General features: G+C 51.5%; 1 protein-coding gene across 1 annotated transcript in view; it reads right to left on the bottom strand.

Moving 5' to 3' along the window:
- The window catches only part of LOC146812188 (bactericidal permeability-increasing protein-like), a 445329-nt gene that overhangs the window by 297974 nt on the left and 134443 nt on the right, over window positions 1-12912 (bottom strand). The gene's annotated exons all lie outside the window — the stretch shown is intronic.

The following is a 12912-nucleotide window of genomic DNA, read 5'->3' as shown; positions in this document are numbered from 1 at the left end:
ACTTTTGTATGTATGCATTGGAATGCAGCATGCATACAATACTGAATAAAAAATAGTGATGTGCTGATGATCCTCATTGGCATACCTATCCTGGGTAGTCACGCATTAATGGGGCCTGCCATGGCTGACACAGCTTAGCTAACTTGTGAATGTGGCAAAACACATATCACTGGTCTTGAGCAGCATTTCCTATGTAAAAGGTATGGCTCCATGATGTCCACTATGGCTACACTGTGCTTTGCACTGGCTTGCCTGACCCCATACCTCTGAATATATAGCAAATCCCGCATGCTGGCTTTGCATGGCCTCATGGAGATGTGATTGAGGCCAGAACCACTGGAGGTGTCCTTACATGTGAGACACTCATTGTACATGCCTCTTGTATAAGAGGTCCACTGTATGTCAGAGGGGAGCCCACTTACATGGTACTGTATCCAAGGGTATGCCAGCCTGAATTTGACACATCTCAACACGCATGTTATTGTTCAATTTTCCAATAAAATACTTTGGTATGCATGGAACATGTACGAACAATATCTTGTACTCTGCAGCACTGAGAGGTAAATAACTCCCTTAACTTAAGGAACAAATAAGCATAATGTGTGATGTCTGCAGCATACTCATTTCCTGTTTCAAAATTAAGAGGGCATAGGTATTGCTATACCTTGCTAAGTATGGTATGGGAGTTATGTAGGTGCAGAGACTCATCAAAGTCAGCTGCCATAGTGAAATATAGTAGTGATGAGGTTAAAGAACTGGTTCTGTAAAATGACCAACAGGTGCATGTTTTGGCTCATCGTATGTATGTACACTTCAGCCTGCCTTACCAATTTGTATCATTCAGGCAAGTCAACTGTGCCATTTGATTACTTACACCCTGAAGGGTTACATAGCCAATAGCTAGGCATATGTACTGTGCTTCTGTTGCTTATAATATATGTGTTCTAAATTAATCAATGTACTTTACATGTTATGTCTTGTAGGTGGACCACCATCGTACACAGTTGGTGAGGTGGATGGTTTCAAGGACCCCAACTTCACCAGTGAATGCCTTCGTCAATGCTAATTGTGTAGTGCAAGGATTGAGTCTGATGTCAGATGCTGTGTGAATTGCCAGATTCAATGTACATCCCTGTCACAAATAAAATGTTGTATAATGATTAATAGGTCAGGAAGAGTAGATGTTAATTGTTGCATGTGTATCAGCCTCTTACTATTGCCAGGCAGAATACATTGCCAGTCTTGGATGGACCACATGATCGAGGCTTGACAGGGGAGCCATGATCTCAGTGGCAGACTGTAAGACCTGGGGTCTCCAGGCCCTAAGGGGGTAACGTGACACGAGCGGCTGGGCACCCAAAGGCTTGTGTGTAAAGCGACCATACAACACGCACATCCACTGAAGCCAGGAACGCACACAATAAGGGACGCCACACTGTAGAGGTTTATGCAAATAACTCAAGTTTTATCCAAGCAGTTCGAGATAAATGCAGTTCATAACATATATATGCACTTCATGAGATATAAATTCAGTTAAGGAGATGACAATGGCAATTCACTTATGTCAGCGGTTGATCCGCCAGCACCATATTCACCAGTATGATATTCACCAGTATGATATTCACCAGTACCTTGTATATTTTACTCCCCGTGGTAGGGGTCGGTGATTGTAGCGCTACTCCTGGGGGCGTGCAGGGACCCAGGGCAGACCTCGCGGGCCTACCGTTACCTTGGGACAAATCTGACGAACACCTTCAGAGCAGAGCATTAGACCATAGCGCCACTCGTAACCAGCACGCAGTGCATACTTCAGAGCAGAGCACTAGAACATAGCGCCACTCGTAACCAGGAAGCGGCGACTACTTCAGCACTGAGCATTAGAACATAACGCTACTCGTAATCAGTAAGCAGTGAATACGTCAGCACTAAGCATTGGAACATAACGCTACTCGTAATCAGTAAGCAGTGAATACGTCAGCACTAAGCATTGGAACATAACGCTACTCGTAATCAGTAAGCAGTGAATACGCCAGCACTGAGCATTCAAACATAACGCTTCTTGTAACCAATAGCAATGTATACTTCAGAACGGAGCTTTTAGAACATAGTGCTTCTTGTAACCAATAGCAATGTATACCTCAGAACGGAGCATTTAGAACATAGCGCTTCTCGTGATCAATAGCAATGTATACTTCAGAATAGAGCATTTAGACCAGCGCGCTACTTGTAATCAGTAGCAATGAGTACTTCAGAACGGAGCAGTTCACGGAGCACAACGAGCCGCGCGAAGCGAGTCTCTCGTACTCCGGTGCAGTTCGGGAGACACAAAGTTTCGGGAGAGTCAGTGGGGAGCAAGGGGTGAATCCCTCGGAGGGGTCTCCCTGTCGTGGTGACCAGGGAACTCCCACGGAGAGGGAACCCGGGCTCAGGGTGCGGTGTGGCTCCCAGCCTGTAGGGGGCGCACCGGGGTCAGTCCCAAGCCTCCGGGCTTACCTTGCTCGACGTCGGGAAGGCGTCCACACCGGCTCCGAAGTCCGCAGGCGATCCTGTTGCGACGGGGGTCGGTAATGGCCTCACGCACCTTCACCACAGCTGCGATGGCAGCGACGGGGCCCCGGGCTTCTCCTCGGGCCTCGCGACGATGAGGGGCACTCTTCCGGCCTCCGGGCCGCAGCGGTGAGCGCGCTTCAGCCTCCACGCTACAGGGGGGGGGCTCAAATTAAGCAGGGGAGCTCCGCGCTCAATGGAGCACGCTGCCGGGGATCCCAGGCCAGGTCAGGGAGCGCAGGGGTCACAGCGCTAAGACCTGATTGATCCTCAGCGATACCACAATCGGTTAGGTAGGTAGTTTCAAGGTTCAGTCTGGACACGCAGTCTCAGCATTCAGTTCTGGCAATCAGTTGCTCTTGAAAGTCTTGATGGCGCAGATGTATCTGGCGCCCTTAAGGGGTTCTGTTACAGGGGGGTAGGGGGTGAGTTGGCGACTAGGTCCTTCCTAGTCAGGCTGGGCAGAGGTTCCCTGGGTCCTCCTACTGCTGGGCAAGATCAGTGGGTTTCACAGGATCCCTCACTCACTTAAGAGGCAGCACCTAAATCCTGTCACTCTCAGAGGCATAAGTCCCTGGCTAGGCCCTACCGCCTACACTCCTGCATGGATTCTCCAGCTCTGCTTTACCCCACTGGCCAACTGACTAGAAAAAGTTCCCCCTCTCACTTATGTATCCCTAGGTCAGGTGACCTCTAGCCAAGGCGGCAAAAGTAAAACCACCCCTCCCTTCTAGAAGGTTCCAGCACATTCCAGGAGCTTCCCCATTCTATCTATGGGGGACAAAAAAGGCGGGCTGGTGTCGCAACATTGTTGTGGGGTTCCAGCCAGCTCCTGGCAGCTAGGGTGCTACTAATAAAGACCACTCTGCAGTAGCAGGGGCCTGTGGCAGCCATCTTGGGAGAAGGGAGCACCTGCACCTTAACACTGGTTGGCAATGAAAAGGTGCCCGGAGACCTAAGTCCAACATCAAAATGAGGGTGGAAAAAATGAGGCACGATCAAAAATAAATGGGGAGACCACCCTAGGGCTGACAGGTCCAACACGCGTCCCCCCCAGCCGAAAGAGGGGAGAGCTACCCAACCTCTAGGGAGTTCTCATCGCTAAGGCGGAAAAACCTGGAGAGACCGTCAGCATTGGCGTGGTCAACTCCGGGCCGATGTTCCACCCGAAAGTCCATCCCCTGTAGGGAAATGGACCACCTCAACAACTTGGGGTTTTCTCCTCTCATCTGCATGAGCCAGCGAAGGGGGCGGTGGTCGGTCTGAATGAGGAAGTGAGTTCCAAAGAGGTATGGCCTCAACTTCTTCAGGGCCCAGACCACCGCGAAGGCTTCTCTTCAATGGTGCTCCATCGCCGTTCCCGAGGGAGGAGTCTTCTGGATATGAAGGCCACTGGTTGATCTTGGCCCTCGGTGTTGAGTTGCGAGAGCACCGCACCTATGCCGTGCTCTGAGGCGTCAGTCTGCACAATAAATTCCTTGCTGATATCCGGTGTTGCTAGTACTGGAGCGGTACACATCGCATGTTTCAGTGTGTCAAAGGCTTCTTGGCATGCAGCTGTCCATATGACCTTGCGAGGTTGCTTCTTCGAGGTCAATTCCGTCAAGGGGGTTACGATGGTACCATATCCCTTGACGAACCGGCGGTAATACCCAGTGAGGCCGAGGAAAGCTCGGACCTCTGTTTGGGTCTTGGGGGGCTCCCAAGCCAAGATGGTCTCTATTTTGGCCTGGAGGGGTTGCACCTTACCTCCGCCCACCAGGTGTCCCAGGTACACGACAGATCCCTGTCCAATCTGGCACTTGCTGGCTTTAATTGTTAGGCCAGCACGTTGCAGCGCCTGCAATACCTCCTGGAGGTGTTGCAGATGGTCCTCCCAGGTGCCACTGAAGACAGCTATGTCATCCAGGTAGGCCGCTGAGAAGGACTCCAGACCAGATAGTACTTGATTCACTAACCGCTGGAATGTGGCCGGAGCATTTTTGAGCCCAAAGGGCATCACTCGGAACTGGTAGTGGCCCTCGGGGGTGGAGAACGCTGTCTTCTCCCTTGCTCCTTCGGCCATGGCAATCTGCCAATATCCGGATGTCAGATTGATGGTGCTGAGGTACCGGGCTGCTCCCAGCCGGCCCACCAGCTCGTCTGCACGTGGGATGGGGTGAGCATCTGTCTTCGTGACAGAGTTCAACCCCCGGTAGTCCACACAGAACCGAAGCTCCGGCGTCGTACCCGGTGGGGCCGCTTTTGGCACCAACACCACTGGACTAGCCCACGGGCTGCTGGAAGGTTCTATCATCCCCAGCTCCAGCATCTTTGCCACCTCACGCTGGATGCTATCTTTCACTCGGTCAGAGAGCCGGTAAGACTTGTTCTTCACCGGGGGGGCTGTCCCCTGTGTCCACATCATGGGTACACAGATGAGTGATTCCAGGCGTGAGGGAGAACAACGAGGCGAACTGTCCCAGGACATGGCGGCAGTCCCTCTGTTGCTCTGGGGTCAAGGATGGGGAGAGGACTACACCTTCCACCGAACCATCCTTCTCTTGCACCGCTAGAAGGTCAGGAAGAGCTTCACTCTCTTCCTCTTCGCTCCCATCCGTCACCATCAGGAGATCAAGCTCTGATCCGCTCATGGTGCGGTTTCAGGCGGTTGACGTGGAGCACCCTGAGGGGCTGTCGGGGGGTCTTCAAATCCACTACGTATGTGGTCTGGCCTCGTCACTCCACAATGTCGTACGGACCAGTCCACCGGTCCTGGAGGGTGCAAAGCTCCCCAGGTTCCATGACCCACACCTTCTGTCCCACGTCCAACTCGACCGTCCGAGCGTTGCGGTCATACCACTCCTTCATCACGGTCTGGCTAGCCTCTAGGTTCTCTGAGGCCGCCTTCCACAGCTTGGCCATCTGGCTGCGGAACGCCAGCATGTAGCTGACAATGTCACAGGGAAGCTTCTGCGTAGTCTTCTCCCACCCCTCTTTCACTAAACTGAGGGGACCCCTAACGGGATGGCCATAGAGCAATTCAAACGGGCTGAACCTGACTCCCTTCTGCGGTACCTCCCGATAGGAGAACAACAAGCAGGGGAGGAGGACGTCCCATTTACGCCTCAAGCCCTCTGGCAGGCTCCGGATCATACCCTTCAATGTCTTATTGAAGCGCTCTACAAGTCTGTTAGTCTGGGGGTGGTAAGGAGTGGAGAACCGGTAGGTCACCCCACACTCCTTCTACATGGCCTGCATGTAGGCCGACATGAAATTGGTGCCCCTGTCCGACACCACGACCTTGGGGAATCCCACTCGGGTAAAAATCCCCAATAGTGCCCGCGCCACCACCGGTGCAGTGATGGTCCTCAGAGGAATAGCCTCTGGGTACCTTGTGGCGTGGTCCACCAAAACCAGAATGAACCGGTGTCCCGCTGCGGTCGGAGGGTCCAATGGTCCAACAATATCGATACCGACCCTCTCGAAAGGGGTCCCGACCACGGGGAGCGGTTCCAATGGGACTTTCAATTTAGTCCCAGTCTTGCCACTTGCCTGACAAGACTTGCAGGTCTTGCAAAAGGTGTCTGAGGCAATCCTCATCCTGGGCCAATAAAAATGAGGGACCAACCGTGCAAAGGTTTTGTCCTGACCCAGATGTCCGCCTAAGGGTATCTCGTGCACTAACTCCAGCAGGAAGGCCCGGTAACATTGGGGGACCACTATGGCCCTCGAAGATCCATGTACCGGCACCCTGGGCTCACTGTATAGGAGACCATCCTCCCAATACACATGATATCCTCCCATCTCCTGACTGGCCACTTGGGCTTCGGCCTGTCGCCGCATGCCTTCAAGCGTGGGGCACACCATTTGTGCCTGACAAAATTCCTCCCGGGTAGGGCCTCCTCCCACATGCCAGTCAGCAAGGGTCGGCAAGTCCTCCACGGGAACGACATCCACCTCCACGGACTCCGGGGGCACCTCTGCGGCCTCCCCATCCATCTCACGGGGCATGTCCTCTACCACCTTCTTCTTTCCTCTCCTGGTGTTGGGTTGGGCCATGATTCCAGGCTCCAACCCCGGGTGAGTTTCATGCTGGGCAGCCATGGACCGCGTGACTGCGCAAGTCCACCCTGGTAATCTCAGCATCTCGGTGTGAGCTCGAAACTCGACATCTTTCCATTGGTGTGCTCCAGGTCGTTCCCTAGCAAGCACCCCACAGGCAATGCAGGGCTCACCGCAACTCTTAGTAGGCCTTTGACTCCTCCCCACTCAAATGGAACACGATCCACTGGATAGTATCTCACGCTGCCGTCAGCCAACACGGCCGGATGGAACTCCTCGGGACTACTTGGTCTGGGGACACCAGCCGCCTCCCTACAGTGGTCATGCTGGCACCTGTGTCCCTCAGAGCCTCCACCTCCTCCCCGTTAATTCTCACCCTCTGCTGATATTTAGCAGTGTTCGGGGGCAGGGACACTACAGGGACCACCTCTCTATCCCCGAGTGAAACCAGGGTCAGGCCTGTCCACTCCCCTTCCCTATCTAAGGGCAGCTCCACCCCAAGCGCTATACTACTCACCCCGGGACTTTTCCAGCCCGTTGGGGCTGGGGGTCGCTTGCGACACTTGGGATCTCCCTTGTAGTGTCCAATCTCCCCACATTCGTAGCACCGCACAATCCTTGGCTGCTGACTCCTGTCAGGGTAAGTAGGTTTTGTGGAATTGGACGGGGGTGGGGTTCCTACTCCCTTCCCAAACTTATTTTGAGGGCCTTTAGAGAACTCCACCTTTTTATCTCCCCCCTCTTTCTTCTGGGGGAAACCCTGTCCGCCTTTCGAGCCATCTCCCCCGGGGCCCTTGTGAGACACCCGGGTGCTCACCCAAATATCTGCCTCCTCCGCAAGCTCACAGGGATCCATCAACTTGCGGTCCACCAGATGTTGGCGCAGCTCCGGAAAGCACTTATCCAAGAGGTGCTCCCATAAAAAAAGATTGTACACCCCCTGGTAGTCCTGCACCTTGCTGCCACGCACCCAACCATCTAGTGCCTTTCTCGTATAATCAAAAAAATCCACCCACGTCTGTGTGGACAGCTTATGGCTGCCACGGAACTTCTGCCTGTACCTCTCGGGGTTAAGACCAAACTTTTTCAGTAAAGCCTCTTTCATGGGGGCATACCTGACCTGATCCGCCTTGGCCAAATATAACAGGGTGTCCCTGACATTGGGAGGTATATACCGATATAAACCACCTCCCCAATTACTCTCGGGTACCCCATGGGCAGTCAAGGCTACCTCGTATGCCTCCAACCATTTAGCAATGTCGTCCCCCACTGTGTAATTGGCAATGACTTCCTTAGATAGGTAGAATTTTGACTTGTGAGACTCCTTAGGTATGCTGCCACCATTGTCCTTATTGGACGCATTCAATTGGAGGACGCGCAGCTCCAACTCTTTCAGCTGAAGCTCGTGCTCCTCTGGAGACGCGCTCCTCCTAGACCCTGTCCTACTACTGGCCCCAGAGCGTCTCCCTGGGGGCACATTTTCAGACATATTCACATTAAGTATGTCCAGAACTTCCTGGGCTCTCTCCTCCTGAGGTGCATCTGGCACCTCCTGTCCCTCATCCTCTCTCCCTTCTGGGTGGGCCTCTACCCATGCCCTTATGGCGGTACGGAGTTCCGGTCCTTTGGCCCTCTGCACCCCAGGCACCCCCATCCCCTGCCCGAACTCTCTCAGTTGCTTCACCGAGTACCCCTCGAGGTCAGCTAACCGGAATTCCATCTTGACAGGTGGGGACCTAGATACTAAGGAAGAAATTCCTAGGATATGGGTGACAGTTACCAGCTAACCAGGATTCTTTTACACTCTCAGCCTGGACAGTGGAATCAATAAATGCAGCAAATAATAGTTGCAGAGCTTTGAAACAACAGGCGTTTAATTGTGGCACCCTTCGCTTCACGGAAGGGTGCTGTATGGTCACAGGTCCTAATATCCCACCGCTCGCCAACAATGTAAGACCTGGGGTCTCCAGGCCCTAAGGGGGTAACGTGACACGAGCGGCTGGGCACCCAAAGGATTGTGTGTAAAGCGACCATACAACACGCACATCCACTGAAGCCAGGAACGCACACAATAAGGGACGCCACACTGTAGAGGTTTATGCAAATAACTCAAGTTTTATCCAAGCAGTTCGAGATAAATGCAGTTCATAACATATATATGCACTTCATGAGATATAAATTCAGTTAAGGAGATGACAATGGCAATTCACTTATGTCAGCGGTTGATCCGCCAGCACCATATTCACCAGTATGATATTCACCAGTATGATATTCACCAGTACCTTGTATATTTTACTCCCCGTGGTAGGGGTCGGTGATTGTAGCGCTACTCCTGGGGGCGTGCAGGGACCCAGGGCAGACCTCGCGGGCCTACCGTTACCTTGGGACAAATCTGACGAACACCTTCAGAGCAGAGCATTAGACCATAGCGCCACTCGTAACCAGCACGCAGTGCATACTTCAGAGCAGGGCACTAGAACATAGCGCCACTCGTAACCAGGAAGCGGCGACTACTTCAGCACTGAGCATTAGAACATAACGCTACTCGTAATCAGTAAGCAGTGAATACGTCAGCACTAAGCATCGGAACATAACGTTACTCGTAATCAGTAAGCAGTGAATACGTCAGCACTAAGCATTGGAACATAACGCTACTCGTAATCAGTAAGCAGTGAATACGCCAGCACTGAGCATTCGAACATAACGCTTCTTGTAACCAATAGCAATGTATACTTCAGAACGGAGCATTTAGAACATAGCGCTTCTTGTAACCAATAGCAATGTATACTTCAGAACGGAGCATTTAGAACATAGCGCTTCTCGTGATCAATAGCAATGTATACTTCAGAATAGAGCATTTAGACCAGCGCGCTACTTGTAATCAGTAGCAATGAGTACTTCAGAACGGAGCAGTTCACGGAGCACAACGAGCCGCGCGAAGCGAGTCTCTCGTACTCCGGTGCAGTTCGGGAGACACAAAGTTCCGGGAGAGTCAGTGGGGAGCAAGGGGCGAATCCCTCGGAGGGGTCTCTCTGTCGTGGTGACCAGGGAACTCCCACGGAGAGGGAACCTGGGCTCAGGGTGAGGTGTGGCTCCCAGCCTGTAGGGGGCGCACCGGGGTCAGTCCCAAGCCTCCGGGCTTACCTTGCTCGACGTCGGGAAGGCGTCCACACCGGCTCCGAAGTCCGCAGGCGATCCTGTTGCGACGGGGGTTGGTCACGGCCTCACGCACCTTCACCACAGCTGCGACGGCAGCGACGGGGCCCCGGGCTTCTCCTCGGGCCTCGCGACGATGAGGGGCACTCTTCCGGCCTCCGGGCCGCAGCGGTGAGCGCGCTTCTGCCTCCACGCTACAGGGGGGGCTCAAATTAAGCAGGGGAGCTCCGCGCTCAACGGAGCACGCTGCCGGGGATCCCAGGCCAGGTCAGGGAGCGCAGGGGTCACAGCGCTAAGACCTGATTGATCCTCAGCGATACCACAATCGGTTAGGTAGGTAGTTTCAAGGTTCAGTCTGGACACGCAGTCTCAGCATTCAGTTCTGGCAATCAGTTGCTCTTGAAAGTCTTGAGGGGTTCTGTTACAGGGGGGTAGGGGGTGAGTTGGCGACTAGGTCCTTCCTAGTCAGGCTGGGCAGAGGTTCCCTGGGTCCTCCTACTGCTGGGCAAGATCAGTGGGTTTCACAGGATCCCTCACTCACTTAACCCCTTCGGTGCTCATGACGGAACGGTTCCGTCATGAGCCACGGTTGAGCTGTGCTCATGACGGAACCGTTCCGTCATGACCACGCCCGCGCAAGATTCCGTCAGCACAGCGGCGGAATCTGCGCAGCATGGAAGGGGTTAAGAGGCAGCACCTAAATCCTGTCACTCTCAGAGGCATAAGTCCCTGGCTAAGCCCTACCGCCTACACTCCTGCATGTATTCTCCAGCTCTGCTTTACCCCACTGGCCAACTGACTAGAAAAAGTTCCCCCTCTCACTTATGTATCCCTAGGTCAGGTGACCTCTAGCCAAGGCGGCAAAAGTAAAACCACCGCTCCCTTCTAGAAGATTCCAGCACATTCCAGGAGCTTCCCCATTCTACCTATGGGACAAAAAAGGCGGGCTGGTGTCGCAACATTGTTGTGGGGTTCCAGCCAGCTCCTGGCAGCTAGGGTGCTACTAATAAAGACCACTCTGCAGTAGCAGGGGCCTGTGGCAGCCATCTTGGGAGAAGGGAGCACCTGCACCTTAACACTGGTTGGCAATGAAAAGGTGCCCGGAGACCTAAGTCCAACATCAAAATCAGGGTGGGAAAAATGAGGCACGATCAAAAATAAATGGGGAGACCACCCTAGGGCTGACAGGTCCAACACAGACTATGTGAAAATATGTTGTAGTGGATACACTTCTGAACATGGGCGTGGATATGAAGAACTCAGAATGCATGTCAGTTGCCCTTGCTATGATATTGGGAGCTCGTAATGAGTGGTGGCATGGTCCACCATGGACTTACTACAGTTTAGATAGGAGATGTTTTATATGACTCTGTGTGATGAGAAGTTCCTATCCAGTGTTACTTGTTACATATTGTATTGTAATTGCCTTTATATAGCGCTTACTACCTGTGCCGAGGTGTCGAAGTGCCTTTTCCAAAAAGTAGCGCGCTACCCCGGAACCCATAATGGATTAGTGGTGAATTAGTATAGTGAAATATGAAAGTAATTTGAGTGGTGGATATGTTAGTCAGTTATTTGGATTGAGATTGATAGTGGAGTGATAGAAGAGGGAAAAAGGTTTGCATTTATATAGCGCTTGCTACCCCTAATGGGGTGTTGAAGCTCTTTTCGGCACGTAGCACGCTACTCCAGAACCCATAAATGATTAGTGGTGAATTAGTATAGTGAAATATGAAAGTAATTTGAGTGGTGGATATAATACCCGTCAAGTGTTCAGTATAGTTCGCAATGTGTCCTGGCATGGGCCCTTGCCATATTGGTTACACTGCATTGTGAGACAATACATTTACCTTGCAGACATTGCACATCTTACTGTGGTGAATGCCAACGGCATAGAGGCAATTGCAGGATGCAGAAGGCACACCAATGTTCAGTAAAGACGATATGTGTACCATATCATGGGTACAAAACAGCATTGTTCCTAAGCATACTATGTACTCACATGGTCATGCCTAGATGTGCCAAGGTGTTGAAATCACTGGTGCAACAATTGCCATGTGTTGATACTTGAGCCTCAGTAAATCTGAGATGATAGAAAATAGGTTTGTGTATGCTCACTCTAAGCTACAAGATGAGTTTAGGTTGTAGTGGCTGCTACCTTTGATGTTTTGAAAATAATATTGTTTCATGATGTTTGTACCTGTTTCTAGTCACCCTCTGACTGAAGGTTTTTCTTTTCGCTCAAACTGACAACATGACCCCAGAGCAGTTGAGGAAGCACAACTTCAGGAAGGAGCGCTACTTCCACATTGGACAAGTTGCTAAGGCTCACAGGGCGATGAGGAAGTGACATGAGGAGGAGAAGGCTCAGGGCAAGTGGAAAGTGTTTCCTCTGGGACCACCGGCTTTAGACAAGAAAAGCAAAGGAAAAGATGGTCGGGCAGACCAAGGTAGCTCAAAGGCACCGGTACCCAGCACCTCCACCAGCTTACCCTCACAACCATCGGTTCCTATACCTCAGCCCATAGGAGGGGCTAGCTCATTTGAGCAAAACATAAAAAAGGACCTATTGAACCTAAGGTTGAGAGTGGCAGTGTTGAGCACAAGATAGACCGGGCTATCACACTGCTCCAGGAAGTGAAGAAGGCACTGACAAGACCCTGGCCACATTCCAGCCACAGGGAGGCCTTATGTATTTCCCCCTGTACATAGCTTTAATCTAGTGTAGTTCATTAGTTTAGGTTAGTTTGTGTAGTTATATTGTAGGGGTAGTAGTGTTAAGGTTATTTTAGGGGTTAGAACAATTTTAATGGCAAGGGGTACTTTGTGTTTTTGGGGTAGGGGTTGATGTGTTATACATGTGTTATGAAAAAAGAAGAACCCAACAGTTTTTTAAACAAAATTAAAAAATATATGATTGTTTAGGATTCAATATGTAGTTAGTTGATGTTTATGTGTCATTTCTGGTGTCTCTGTGTGAAGACGTGTCTTATGGTCGGTTTTGGGTTGATGTTTATCATGTCGTGCTTAATGTGTAGAGTAAGCTAGGTTAAGTTAAGGTAGTTTTAGATAATATGTAGGATAAGGTAGTGTAGGTTAGGATGGATTACTTAGTTAGTGTAGGTTAGGTTGTTTTAGTGATTTTAATTTTTATGTTGACATTAA

The sequence above is a fragment of the Triturus cristatus genome, chromosome 7, assembly GCF_964204655.1.
Source record: "Triturus cristatus chromosome 7, aTriCri1.1, whole genome shotgun sequence".
Classification (NCBI taxonomy): Eukaryota; Metazoa; Chordata; class Amphibia; order Caudata; family Salamandridae; genus Triturus; species Triturus cristatus.
Note: the sequence above shows the minus strand (reverse complement) of the source record. Positions and strands in the feature narration are given on the sequence as shown.